Genomic DNA, 14,593 nt, shown 5'->3' with positions numbered 1-14,593 from the left:
CAACCTGTATAAAGGAAAGACTGCACTGTTCATGGGGGATTCTGTTTCTGAGCTAACGCTGTGGAAAAACCTCTTTGTCAGGTTTGAAGGGCTCCTAGGAGAGCTCCACTGGAGTTAGGGGTGGGAGGTGGGGGTGATCTCTGGAGGGAAAGAGAAGTGCAGATGCAGGCCTGTTTAGGCAGTCTGGTTTTCTGGAGCTATCCCAGTGTAGGCAGGAAACGGCAGTCTGGAATAACCCTGGTCAGGAGGGGGAGAGATGCAAGTCTCCACCCAAGAGAGAAGACTGCTGAGGAGCTGGGAGGTGGGTGCCCTCGAGGGACCATAGAGTGGGAGTACAGGGGAAGTTGCCATGCACTGAAAACTAGGGAGGGGGGGTTAGTTTCTGACCATCTCTCTTGCACTTCCTTTTGGTTGGTTATTAACAATAAAATAACCAGGAGCTGATGCATTGTCAAAAATTGATTTACATAGCGTCTGGACCAGAATAGCTTGGCCAGAGGTGCTCAGCCCAAGAGCTGCTGGGGGCAAAAGTATCTAAAACCACCTTTGTGGATCTTATTCACTCCCCAATCCTGGGCCCTTCCACTCTGCCTGGCATAAAGTAGAGAATCTGTTTATACTAGCACTACCACTATTTCACAAAACTGCTAGAGCCCTACAAGGCGCTGGCAGCTGATGCTATTTTAGCCATATCGTGCTCACCTGCTCTGAGCAAGGCTAGGTAACATGGTGTCTAAAAACATCAGCAAGTGGGGAGAACCCTGCCTGCATTAGTATCCCAACTGTTGCTGCTACTGTGGACCTGGACTGATGGCAGTAATGGTGGGCATCTGGGGCGAGAGGGAAGAGGGGAGGTGAATGTAGACAAAGCTGAAAGATCATTCTCTGAGTCTTGGACAGGCCTGAGCTCTCAGCTGGCAGTTTTTCTTTTGCATAATCACTTCAAACTGTCTGTGTGTGTGAAAGAGAGAGAGAGATTGTGAGCCAAACACTTTTTTCTTTAGCCAGAACTTTTAACTCCCTTTGCTTTGTTCCTCAGTCCTAGTCTCCTTTCTGCAGCAATCAGGATTCAAAAAGAATGTCCTCTCTAACTTTTGCCTGTTAAAAGCAAACAATCATCTCAAACTTCTCCTATTTAAATACTTTTTAAATGTAGGAGCTATCTTCTGCCCTTCAGGGCATGCACACTGCTCCTATTGACTTCAGTAAAAGCCATGTTTTGCATCTGAGGCCAACATTTGGCCCTGTGCATAATTCGTTCACCCTAGGGTGTACTCATGGTATGTGCTGGAGAGAGGACAAGTCTGGGGGGGGGAGTGCGGAGAGGGGGTGTAGATGAGGTAAGGTGTTAGTGTGTGTGCGGACGGCTGCCTATGCAGAGCTGAAGAGATGGTGTACGCACTGACCCCCCCCCCACCCCTCATAGACACACAGGCAGATAAGTTGCAGCTGGTGGGCCTACTGGATAATTACTGCTTAATGTCATATCTTTTGAAGGTTATGTTTAACAATGTAGGCTCTCTTGAAAATGTGAGCCTCAAAGTGGGTGTCTGATTAATACTCAGAAATGTCTAGTGCCTAGGCTTTACTATAAATTAAGATCCTGTTGTGGGAGTGAGGAATGTACTGGATGGAATAAGTCGAGGATTTTTCAAGCTCCCTCAGAATTCTGTGAATGTATTTTTGGACATTTCCTGACCATCTTGATTCCCCTCAACTCCATGTTTCAGAAACCAGGAAGTCTGTTCTCCATTCTGCATTAAAGAGAGACTCCTCAGATTTTTTTTTTTCCTTAATGAGATGAAAGAAAATTCATTAGAATGTGAGTAAGCAAACAACCTCCCTCCTGTAGCTCCACTCCTTTAAATAAATTTTAAAAAGAGTCTCACCATAAAACAAAATAAAGGTTATTGATCATGAAACTTGCCTTCCTACCATCCCCAAAATTTAAAATGAAAAATTAGTGTAGGATTTGTCAAACTGCAACAGACCATTGGCACATCAAGATCGGGGTCCTATCTCTGGCAGTGGTCACTCTCTGATGGTTCACAGGAGAAAACTAATCTGAGCTGCTCAGAAAGCAGATGACCCAATGCAAAATATTAAATATGGGAAAGGAGGAGGTGGTGTTTGGTTATAAAGAATTCCCCTGAAGCGTGACATTTGATTACTCTCATTGTGTGCAACTTTAGCAGTAGACAGAGGCACAAAGTTAGGATCTAGTTCTAAAGTTTTGAATTTGGGCATAGTCTCTACTTATGCAGAGCTACAAAGATTTATGATCAACTTACATTTTCACTCCTTCTTAAACTCCTGCTTTAGTGTTTTGGGGAAATTGACACAATCCTTCACTGTGCTTTAAAAGGCTGAGTTCTGAATTTCTTTGTAGTGAGATTGGCCCAAGGCATTAAGAAAGTGGCGTCTACTACATGCCAATGGGAAGCTTCCAAGGGACGTTGTAGAAGCCCCATCATTGGAGGGGTTTGGTTTTTTAAATTATTTATTTAGGAAGTTTACAAATCCTTGCCATGTAGATGTCGGAAAAAAACAATCATTACTACAGTTTAGTTTTGGTTTAAAGAAACATTTTACTAGAATATAGTCATCAGCTCTTTCTCTTTACCAGGGTGTTGCAGAGTGACCATTATTGCAACACCTATGTCTAGTGATTTTATTAAATGGATTGAAATCTCTATGTACCCATTTAACAGATCAGGTATGTCTATCAAATGTTGATATTCCAAAAAATTGAACAGGTGTGCTAGCTATTTTGCAGGTGAATGTACTTTGATTAGTGAATAAGAGATAACCAAATATCTATCTGTCCTCTGTTTTGCTGGGTACATAATTGGTTGCTAATTTTTCCATAACAACAACCTCCCACATTTTTGCACCATTCCTCAATGGTTGGACTATTTTTCTTTTTCAATGGGAGGCTCCAAATAGCCACTAGCAGATAAGAGATCAATTCTTCATTTCTTTTTGAGTGACCACTTCCACTAGGTATCCCCAGGATTACCAAAGGATCATTCAGTAATAAATATCTAATCGTTTGTGATATTTGGTTATGGATCGCATCCCAATACTCTTTGACTAGACATGTTCACCATATATGCATAAAATCTCCTGTTTCACCACAATTTCTCCAACATTTATCTTTATATAAATAAAATGTGTGTATACACACACACACACACACACATATATATACACAGAGAGAGTTTGAAGCTGACTGATGTTAGGTACCCCTAAAACAGTATGTTAAAGAAATTTTCTTTTTATTGTCCTGTACACTGAGGTTGCCGGTCCTCTTTTCCAGCTCAAACTCACTCCTCTGAGTTAATTTGTATAGCCACATATTTTTCCAGCATGGCATTTTTTGTTAGGAAAGTTGTCTGCAAAAATTGATATAAATTATATATATTTTTGTTTCCTGATAACCACATGCCATTGTTTCGCTTAAAGTTAGCTTTCTGTACAAAACAGGTCTTCTAGGAAGTTGAGTAGCATAATGCCTAACTTGAAAGCACTAATACCAGGGGAGAGTGGGCCTTTTAGTTTTGATCTCAAAATAAATAGAAACATTTCTTTACTGAATAGCTGACCAATTGTGTGTATTCCATGGCTCTCCCAATCTTGGAAGCTCTCTGGTCTGCAATTTTGGTTAAGATCTGGATTATTTGCAAGGAGTGTCACTGATGAGGTAAAATAACTGATCTTAAAATAAGATAAATAATAAATAAAATAGATCTTATCTCTAGTTCTTTCTCAAACCCATAGAGCAGCCTTTGCTAAAGATTATGTGTAAATTTCTGGAGGACATGATTTTTTTGAAAATTAATTCATGGTAGCCTTGCAATGTTTACACTGTCACAATTTTCTTGCCCAGTAAAGACCCAGTGGTTGCCTGGGTTAGACCCACCAGTTCATACTTACTTTGGAGCCAGCTGGCTTGATAGTACCATATATTTAGAACAGCTAGCCCACCCTGTTTAATGGGTCTGTACAAAGTATCTGCTCTCATTCTTGGTCTTTCTCTATCTCCTCCCCTTCCCGCTCCCATATAAATTCTAACATCATCTTCTGTATTCCTGCTAGGGTTTAATCTGAGCTGATCACAGACAAATTTTGAAACCAGAAAGATACCCCTGGCAGAATATTCATTTTGACTTTGTCTATTCTTCCCTCTTTGGAGGTTTTTAAGAACAGGTTGGACAAACATTGGTCAGGAATGGTCTAGGTTTACTTGGTCCAGTCTCAGCACTAGGAGCTGGACAAACTCTCCTCTCAAGGTTCCTTTCAGCACTACATTTCTGTGGTTCTGTGTCCATGTCAGGCTGTCAGTTTTAGGGAGTGAGTATGGGAAAAAATAGTATACACAATTGAGATCTCAAACTGGGTTTCAAATACAGTTCAGAGTGTTGAAGGTTTTGTCTTGGCCCATTTTGAAAGCTTTGGATTTTTGGATACTGGTGGCTTTTTTGAGAGAGAGAGAGAGAGAGAGAGGTTTTCCCCCAGCACAAATTTGCATCTATTTAGAACTGCTATTTTTTTTTAACTTCAAAGTCTCATCACTTAGATAAAAGCCAGCTTCATTTACAAATGTGAAAAAAGTGAAGAAGAAAAAAGCAAAAAGAAAAGAATGGTAGAGGCTCCTTTCATAAAACACAATAAGAGAGAGGTAAATGGAGGATTTCATGCACCCTCATAGATTAATTTTGCCTCTCATTGTCTGATTCTGTCAGCCCCCTACTCCACAGTCAATTTAGACAGGAGAATTTATCTTGTGTGACGTCTTATCAAATAATGAGCACTTTGTGGAGTTTCTTTCATCACAACTTGGGATGTTTTTCTCTTTGTCTTCTGCTGCCTTCTACTAAAAAAATAATAATAAACAAACAGCTGTCACCAAGTGGGTTGTAAAATTGCATTAGCTATCTGTTATTGTTTGCAGAAGACATGCATTAGCAATTTTCTTGTGAGCAACTTTAACTAGCTAATTCTGCACAATACCTTTCTAGCTTTGCTTTCATTTATATTGTTCTCAGTCATCCCTGATGAAGTTATGTTGGGGCATTTTTGATTCTCTTTTTGTGGGCTGCTTAAAACTGGTGAGTATAAGGAAAGATCAGGTGTCCTATGAGACTGGTAACAGCCCTTGGAGACTTTTTTCCCTGTAGTAATTTGATCCCGCTCATACACTCTAAGTATGTATATGGCCTTCATCACAATACTGCTTGAGAGCATCACAATTGTTCATGGATTTTTTTTTTCTCTTCACAGCACTTCTGTCAGATAGGGAAGTGTTATCCCCATTTCACAGATGGAGAAATTTAGGCACTGATTAGATTAAGTGACATGCCCAAAAGAGAACAGGAAGTCTATGGCTGAGCTGGTAACTGAATACAGATCTCCCGAGTTCCAATCCATCTACTACACCATCCTTCCTTCAGAATCGGGGTCTATCTTAAATTCAGGCCAAGTCAGTATGGAACTGACTCATAATTGTTAATGAGGAATGGGTGAATTAACATAATAGATTATGAGATGTTTGCAAAGCCCTTCCATTTTTGGGGGGGGAAAAGGGGGAATTTACTAGAGTCTGAGACTCTTATGTGCATACGTTAATTATATTGTAATTACTACATATCACAAAAGGTACTTAGGACAAAATCCTATACATTAACTACAGTTACAGTAACTAGTTATATTGCTGTTACAATGTATCTGAAAAATAAATTCACTCTGGTTATACATACTGACAATGTACAAAACAGGTACTTACATCACACAATTCTATTACTGGGGTGTTACCAGTGTTACATACTTAGGTCAGTCACATGCGTTCTTTAGTAGCTACACTGCATTCACAATCAGAATCATAGAAATATTGGGCTGAAATGGATCTCGAGAGGTCGAGTCCAGCCCCTGCACTGAGGCAGGACCAAGTCAACCTAGACCATCCCTGACAGGTGTTTGTCCAACCTGTTCTTGAAAACCTCCAGTGAGGGGGATTCCACAAACTCTCTTGAAAGCCTCCTATGGGTATGTAGCAGACAGCACTTTCCTAGCGCAGTGGGCCAACTCCCCTTCAAAGAAATTCAGAACACTGTGCTTTAAAGTCCTGAAGGATCGTGTCAATTCCTAAAAAGGACTAAAGCAGGGGTTGGAGGACTGAAAATGTAAGATGATCATTAATCTTTGTAGCTGTGCATAAGTAGAGGTGATGCCCAGGCTCAAACTTTAAGAACTAGATCCAGTTTGTGCCTCTGTCTAGTGCTAAATTGCACAGAACAACTGTAATCAAATGTCACACTTCAGGGGGAAGATGATCGCTTGTGGAATTTTTTATAACCCACACCAACCATCACCTCCTTTCCCATATTTTGCAGTGGGTCACCTGCTCTAGGAAAAGCTGAGATTTGTGTTCTCCTGTGAACAATCAGAAAGTGACCACTGCTGAAGTCTTTTTGTCTTTTTTTTTTCTTTTCTGTATGTATTAATCATTTTTACCATGTGAAGTTTCACTTAGTTACCATGAGTGCAGGGGACTGGACTAGATGACCTCTCGAGGTCCCCTCCAGTCATATGATTCTATGGACTTTGCTCCCATTTATTCAAGTGGAAAGAAATAACCATTTTAACGACATTCCTGTGGGCCAGTTTGTGCCCTTCTTCCTCACTGATGTGCTAGAGAGTGGTGAGGTGCTGCAGAGCCTGAGAGGATGAGCTCCGATATCCTGGGACCAACACGGCTACAACAGTGCAAGGCAAATACAGGCAAAACTCCTGAGGAAATGCTGGAGACAACTTGCTGCAGTTTATTATTTGTATTAACATAGCACTTAGGAGCCTTAATCATGGAGCAGGAGCCCATTGTACTAAGAGCTGTACAAACACAGAAAAAAAAGGACAGCTCCTGCCCTAAAGAGCCTGCAATTTAAGTAGAAGACAAGAGTCAATAGATGGATACAGAAAGACAGAGGGAGAAGTACAAGAGGCATAACTGTACAAAGGGACCAGAGTCTGGACCAGGATCTGGCCCCCTAAGGTATGCTCAGCCCCAGATGTACATAATGGAAGATTCTGTTTTTAATGAGGATTTTCAATAGGAATGTAAACTAGGAGAACATAGTTTCATTTCTCTGAATGTGTGTCCAGAACCTTGAGATAAACAAACGAATTCTTATTTTACAAAAGCACAGTAAGGCTGGACAATGAGAAACCATCTGCAGGCTTTGTAAAATACCATCCTGCTGTACTTTAGTTACTCATCACCCACTGTTCGTTCTGAGCCCACATTTAATATTAAATCAACTGTCCTTTTAATAGTCAAGGGATATGAGTGGGGCTGAGATGTAATGAAGTAGTGCCTGTAATAAAAGTTAAAACAGCAGAGCATGATAGTTTTAGCTGTAGAGTTACACTGAATATTTACACCCACACAAAACATGCTACAGCCTTACATTAATGGCATATGCTTATGTTACAGTCCACATGACAAAAACCATCGCCACAACTGGCAGAGATCAACAGAGAGATTAAGGTCTGATACGCATGTGGGGAATAAACTACCCCCTCATTCCTGGAGTCAGGGTTGAGTCATGTTGGTGGAGCAGTCCGGGAAGCTGGGACAATAACTGCCAGTGCCTTATCTCTTCAACGGCTAAGGAGAGGACCTTCACTAGCATTAAATCCATGTATACTTTAAAAAATGATGAAAGAAGAACAGTGTTTAACAGTTTTTGATCCTTCATTATTTTCCCTTCATTAACTCTTGAAAACTAGTATGAACAAGCAGGTATTGTTTCAATAGATCAGTGAAACAATGTATAAACAATCAAACGTACAGTTCATTAGTCAATTAAGTTGCCTGCTCGAAATCTTTTTGTCTCTTTAATGCAGACGTCTGGTAAGGTATCATTACGCCACATTAATGCATCAAGCCTTTGGCCAAGACAGATTGGCAGATGGACATTCTGCCACAGCTTCCTCAAGGTGAAATCTGTGGGGGCTCGTGGACTGATGTGCTATGCAACCTCAGCAAGTTTGGCAGCATCTGGCCCTAACAGTTGCACTAATAAGCCTGAGCAGTTAACACTGTTTACAAATGGTAGGAATATCACTTGGCTGGTGTAAACTTTTATTGATGCATTGCATGAATATAGCAACAATATAGTTACCACCATTTTTATTGGTTTTACCACATATTTCTAAATGTGTGATTTGCTTTTGAAATGTGCTCTTTTTCTTCCTGGGACCTTATTTTGGCTTTCTGTTTAAGATGCTCATAAATATACATATGTTGGACTATGAAACCGAGGGAGGGTTTTTTACTTGTTTTATTTTTTGTAATGTCCTGTGAAGAGTTTTAATCTGGATAGGCCACAGTAAATAGTCTAAAAATACTTAGCAGCTCTTCATGTTTTGAGAAAAGATGGTCTGTGCATGGTCTCAGTGCCTTTATCCACATCCAAATTGTAAGTTTCTGGAAATATTTTTTCATAGAATCATTGTGCCTGTTCCCAGTTGCAGCTGAGGGACAATCATGGAGGTATAGAGTAGCTTGAAGGGAAATCACTAATGGAAAAAATCCTACTTGGCCATAGTAGGCTATCACCCACTGCCAATAGAGGATTGTTCCCTCAAATGTATTACTTTGTCTAATCCAGCTTTGAATGACCAACGTAATGAGGGTTCCATCACTTTCTTTCTTTGTTAAAGTGTATTCAGATAGCAAAAAACTGTAGTGTCCCTTGTGATGGAGAAAAGACAGGATTCAGATGTAGAAAACATACAGGTGACGTTATTCAAAGATATAGAACACACACGGGAACGTATTGCTCCCTGGATCTCAAGCCTTCAGGCTCAGGAGCACCCTCTGTACTACACTGGGGCAGAAATCCTGGCCCTATTGAAGTCAATGAAAAATGTCCATTGACTTCAGTGGGTATAGAATTTAATCTAGGGTCTGTCTAAATCCATATTAAGCAGTCGTTGAATGGATTACTGACTACACTACACAAGTTCCTCATTTAGATGTCATAACTGTGTTAGTTGCCATTCTATTCAAGTGGATGAAATTCCTGATAATAATTAACCTAAGATGATATTCCACCATGTGGCCCATTATAGAGGTCAGTACTCAATAAGCCCTGATGTACCCAACGTCTGATGTGAGCAATTTGCATGGAGAGATAAGTAACAATGCACAATCTGTCTTGGGAAATGGGCATACAAAATAAACATATTGCATAAATATTTTCTTCCTTATGCTCCTAAAACCTCTTGACATTTTGCAGAATTATTTACATTCAGCTTTTGAATGATGTCAGATGAATTATTCTGAGAATGAAAGTGGATCACCACCAGCAGTGATTTTTGAAAGGTAATATTGAATTGGCACTAATTGTTTTCTTTCACTTGTTCTGTAATTCATGATCTGTTCAGTGTTTATGTAATAGTGACAGGCACTATATGAGAAGGTAAAGCAGATAGATGGATTTTTATTGTCACAATTTTCAAAGCTGTGTGTCTAAAGTTAGGCTTCTAAATCCCATATTTAGGCATCTAAACAAAAGTGGCCTGTTTTTCAAAGCTGTTGATCATTCTGTGTTAGATATAACAATATCCTGTAATATCCTGGGACAAACATTATGGAATTAAATTACACCTACTGAATTATGTTTAAGTATTCTGGGAGTGCGTTGTATTGAAAATGTAAATGGTTATGTACGATTGTGGGATTGTATGGAACTTATTTAGGTGGAAGGACATGATTAATACACTCTTTGGAGGATACTAGGAATTTCAAAGGACTTTTTGGGATAATATGTGTGAAGTGGATTTCCTAGGAATACTTCAGGGGAGGGAAATGCAAATGACCCATCCATCCTTTTGAAGCTGCATTTTGAGCAGAGACCTATTGTCTGGCTAAATAGACCTATTTATGATCTATTCAAAGAACCAGCCTGGATGAATGAGTGACACTCAGAGTCATGGGTTGTCCTCCTTCTGATAAACCTGAAACCAAAGGGACACTACTGGGTGGAGTTTTGAAAGACTGCCCCTCTGGGAGGAGGTAATCTCTGGTAAGTTTATTAGCAAGCATCCAGGTTATTCTGCTATTTTTAATATGTTTTCAATGTTGCACTTTTACCTTAAAAATAAAATATGCTTGCTTAGAAGAATTGTATGGTAACTTAACTGTTGGCAGTTACCAGGGGTGACGGATTCTTCCTAAAAGTGGGGGGTTGCACGAGGACCCACCCCTTCCATGGCCCCGGTCCCCACCCATGCCCCACCTCTTCCCCCAAGGCCCCACCCCCTGCCAAGGGGAGGGCTGAGAGCAGCCAGTGGAGGGTCCCCAGCCCCCCACAGCTCCCTGAGTGGCTTCAGCCCTGGGGTGGTGGGTGGCAGACTCAAGCCATGGGGCTTTGAGTTTCATTCCCTGGCCACACAGTAGCAGGCTCTGGCCCCAAGCTCAGCACCCCCTCACCCCTGGCCCCCGCTGCCTCCGTACCCACCTCCCTATCCAGGGTTTAATTTGTCCCCAGGCTTGCCAGGGCTGTGTAAGTCTGTTGTGAAAAATGATATCTATATGTTTGTTAATATCACTTTTTGCAGCGGACTTAATAGCTAGCAAGTTTTTTTTAAAAAAGCATCCGAAAAAGAAACGACAAGAAAAAAGACAAGAATGTGCAAAGCACCTTATTTGTGTTTCTATTCTGTTTAGGTCCAGTAAAGAATAGAGACAACTGTACATTATTTTTATTAAGTCTGCAAAAAAAAACGCTACATAAATAAATTACAATGATTTGGACATGTATATGTGCATATGTATTTGTTTTTCCTAAAGTTAATTAAGTATTTTAGGAAAAATTTCCAGAGCAGCCACCAGAAAGAGTTGGTGGCTGCATGCTGAGGCCACCAAAAATTTTATTGTGTGAACCCCTGGAAGGGGACTGTCTGTGACCCCATGGTAAGACTGATATAGCGATCCAGGAGTTCACATTTGTTACTGGCTTGGTGAAATCTAATTATAGAACACGCCATCAGCTTGGGGTGTCTGCCCTCTTTCTGACAGTCTGCCCTGAGGTAGGCACTCACAGTTGTGAGCCACTCCAGACAACATGGTACTCAGCACCTCCCATTGGCTTCACTAGGAGTTGTGTTTACTCAGCATTTCTGACAATCAGGTCCTCTCTATTTCAGAGCCTAAATATGTATCTATGGCGCTAACTTTGGGCCTGCAGGATTGAAAAGTTAGTATAGAAGTTATGTTGTATATCTTTTGTTTGTTCCATGGCAAATTTTCTCCTTCTTAATTAACCTATTTCAAAATAAACATATTGAAAGTGACTGTCTACTGTCGAAGATGACAGTTATCCTTTAATAATGGCCAAATTATTTTTGGGGAGAGGAGATTAAATACTCAAAGGTTTCAAATATGATAAAATTCATAAAGAAAATAAACAAAGACCTCTGTTAGAACCTGATCCAAAGGCCTTTGAATTACTTCTGTTGATTTCAGATCATCCTTTAGAGGCTACATTTCAGCAGTCCATCCCTATTCAGTAAAACAGGTAAGCACATGATTAACTTAAAGCACATTCTTATGTTTAAGCACGTGCTTAAGTGGTTTGCTAAGTAGGGATGGATGTCAGCATGTACTTAAAGGTTTTGCTGAACTGGGACCTTAATACCAATCTCATATTTTATTTTACTTTAAAATTAGTCACCAGGAGGCATGCTTAGGGAGTGGAAATACCTCTTTCCTCACAAGACATTTGGGTTTGCAGAATACTCTCTCAAGGCATGCAGGCCGGGGCAAACCTTTTATTTCAGACAGAGAAATAAAATGATGCACTCCCACAGGAAGAGATGAAGATAAGCTTGTGACGCTCACAGGGCTGTATACCTCAGTAACTGTTCCTGTCTGGGCTTGGCCAGATAAAAGAGGCACACAAAGCACTTGCAGCTTATTCAAAGTTTCCTGCCAGCAGTCAGATAGAAGAATGAAAGCCCCCTTTGTTCAAATAGAAGTGAAGAAGGGCCAGCATGCCCCTGAGAGGGGATAATTGAAAAAAAGGCAAACTCACACAGTATTAGGGCAGTAGCATTTCAGTCACTTTATTGTGATCACGATTCGTGGATAAGGAATGATGTAACATTTGAAGTCACAACGCTGAAAAATCCTCAGTGGTATATAAACATAATACAAATGTTTTGCTGACCGAAATAAATAAATAAATAGTAAGTTATGTCTTGCAGGTGGATGTGGCATAGTACAATAGGGAAGACAGGCACAACAGTATTGCACTGGAGTTGCAACTGTCTTTTTCTCACTAATATCAGACATCAACTGGAAAATCATGTTTTAAAAGACAAATTATGTATCTATACCTATATAGGCCTATGTTTTCCAAAGTAATGAGTGATTTTCTATGTCTCAATTTCTGTGTGCACAACTTGAGACACCTTATAGGGGCCTGAATTTCAGAAAGTACAGAGCACCCGTCCTCTGAAAAGTGGGTCCCTTTTGATATCTCAGGTTTGGTGATGCACAATTCACTAAAATCACTAACTACTTTTGAAAATGCTGGGCACCATTCTTAGAACAGATTTTGTGCATTTAACAATCCTGCTCCCCAAAGTCTCCACACCGGGGCACCATTTGGTTTAGTTTGAACTTTAATAGGGATGGTAACTTTTTGATGCTGCTCAAAGTGATTGGATCCCTTTTGCTGGCCAAGCTGCCCTGTTGCCTTTTCCCAAACCGAAGTCCGAAAGGGTTAAAATTAAACTTGCTCCTGGTGAATCGCAGTCTGCAGGAGATCTGACTTTCAATCTCGCTCTCCTGGATAAAATAGCAGAGGCTGGACTGCTCTGCAGAATTGGGACTATTGGCGTCTTGGCTCATCTGATAGGAGTTCCTCTTGGCTTGTGTGTCACTGACTGGATATTCAGCATCTAGGGCAAAACACACACCACCATCACCACAGAGGAAATCCAAAATACCTTGAAGGAGTGTGCAAAATTCATGCACACACATGCACACACCCCACAAGCACCTCCTTTAGCAATCTCATGCAGTGGGTTTATCCTGCTGGAAATTCCAGTAGACTCTGTCAGAATTCCTCAGCTGATTTCTTTTGATCTCTCTTGATTTCTACTGGTCTCTACTGGTTTCTGCTGGAGGACTATTAACCCCAAGAATCACAGGCACTGACTTTCCATTGTGTTAGGGGGTCCTCAACCCCTGACTCTGCCCCAGGCCCCACCCCACTCCACCCCTTCCCCCAAGGCCCCATCCCCACCCCACCTCTTCCCACCTCTGCTCCACCCCCTCCCCCGAGCGTGCCACATCCTCGCTACTTCCCCCTCCCCCCCAAAGCCTCCTGCATGCCACGAAACAGTTGATCATAACAGGCGGGAGGCGCAGGGAGGGAGGGGGAGGTGCTGATCAGCGGGGCTGCTGGAAGGTGCTCAGCACCCACCATTTTTCCTCATGGGTGCTCCACCCCCAGAGCACCCACAGAGCCGGCGCCTATGCCAATAATCCTGTAGAACTGTTTCTCTGTTCCAAAACCCAGTTGCCACTGGAACGAACAGGAACTAATTTAAAAAAATTCACCTGGAATTTCCAGAATCATTGATTAAAATATTGGGTGGAATCCTGGTTCTATTGAAGTCAGAGGCAACATTCCCACTGACTTCGGGGGGCGGGGGAGGGGGGGAGAATTTCACCCATTGTGACTAGTTATTAATTTGTGTAAAATTTTCCAGGAAGGGTTAAAACCTGGCAACAACAAAATAGGAATCAGACCCTGATGAAAAGTTAATAATATTCTGCTAGGAAGTACAACAGAGAACAATAATTATTGACCTTTTATAAAATAGTTCCAAGGGAATTTTATTATAACAAAACAAAGAATGGAAAACTGTTTTGCAAATATATGAATGTATAATCACAAAGAGTATGAAAGGTACAATTGTCTACTTTTTCTAGTTTATTATAAGAAAAGAGTAGCCAAAGGACTGTGTTTTATCTTTCTGCTTAAATATATTAGTAACATAGTGATATCAGCACAGTCATTCATAAACTGAGATTTAAAATTTACATACACACACCAAAAATATCACACACTACCCACAAAAATACAGGGCCTTAGTTTCTACCTTAGTGTTTCTGTGTAGTAACGTGTACCTGTGCAAAGTATGTGTGTGTACAACACCAGCATTCGTATTTGTTGAGTATTTTATAGCAACTTTACACAGGCATACACAATTCCACAAGATTAATTGCAGTAGAGAATCAGGCCAATGGGATTAAAATTCTGCCACAAACACAGCTGAATCCAAAAGTTACAAGCAAAATACAATAGCAAATACCAGGAGAAAGTAGGTATAAAGAATCATGCAAATTAATCCTTTGTCCCTTCACTTCCCACGGTGTTATCAGGCAAGATCACATTCATAAACTCTCTTTTACACAACTGTTTATTAAAAGGTATAGTGTACTTGGAAACTATCTACTAAATGTATGGGGCAATTCTCCATTCCCATGGATCTTCTGGCATAATTTGCTCCT

The sequence above is a fragment of the Natator depressus genome, chromosome 1, assembly GCF_965152275.1.
Source record: "Natator depressus isolate rNatDep1 chromosome 1, rNatDep2.hap1, whole genome shotgun sequence".
NCBI classification, from domain to species: domain Eukaryota; kingdom Metazoa; phylum Chordata; order Testudines; family Cheloniidae; genus Natator; species Natator depressus.
The sequence above is the reverse complement of the archived record's forward strand: the minus strand, read 5'-3'. Positions refer to the sequence as shown.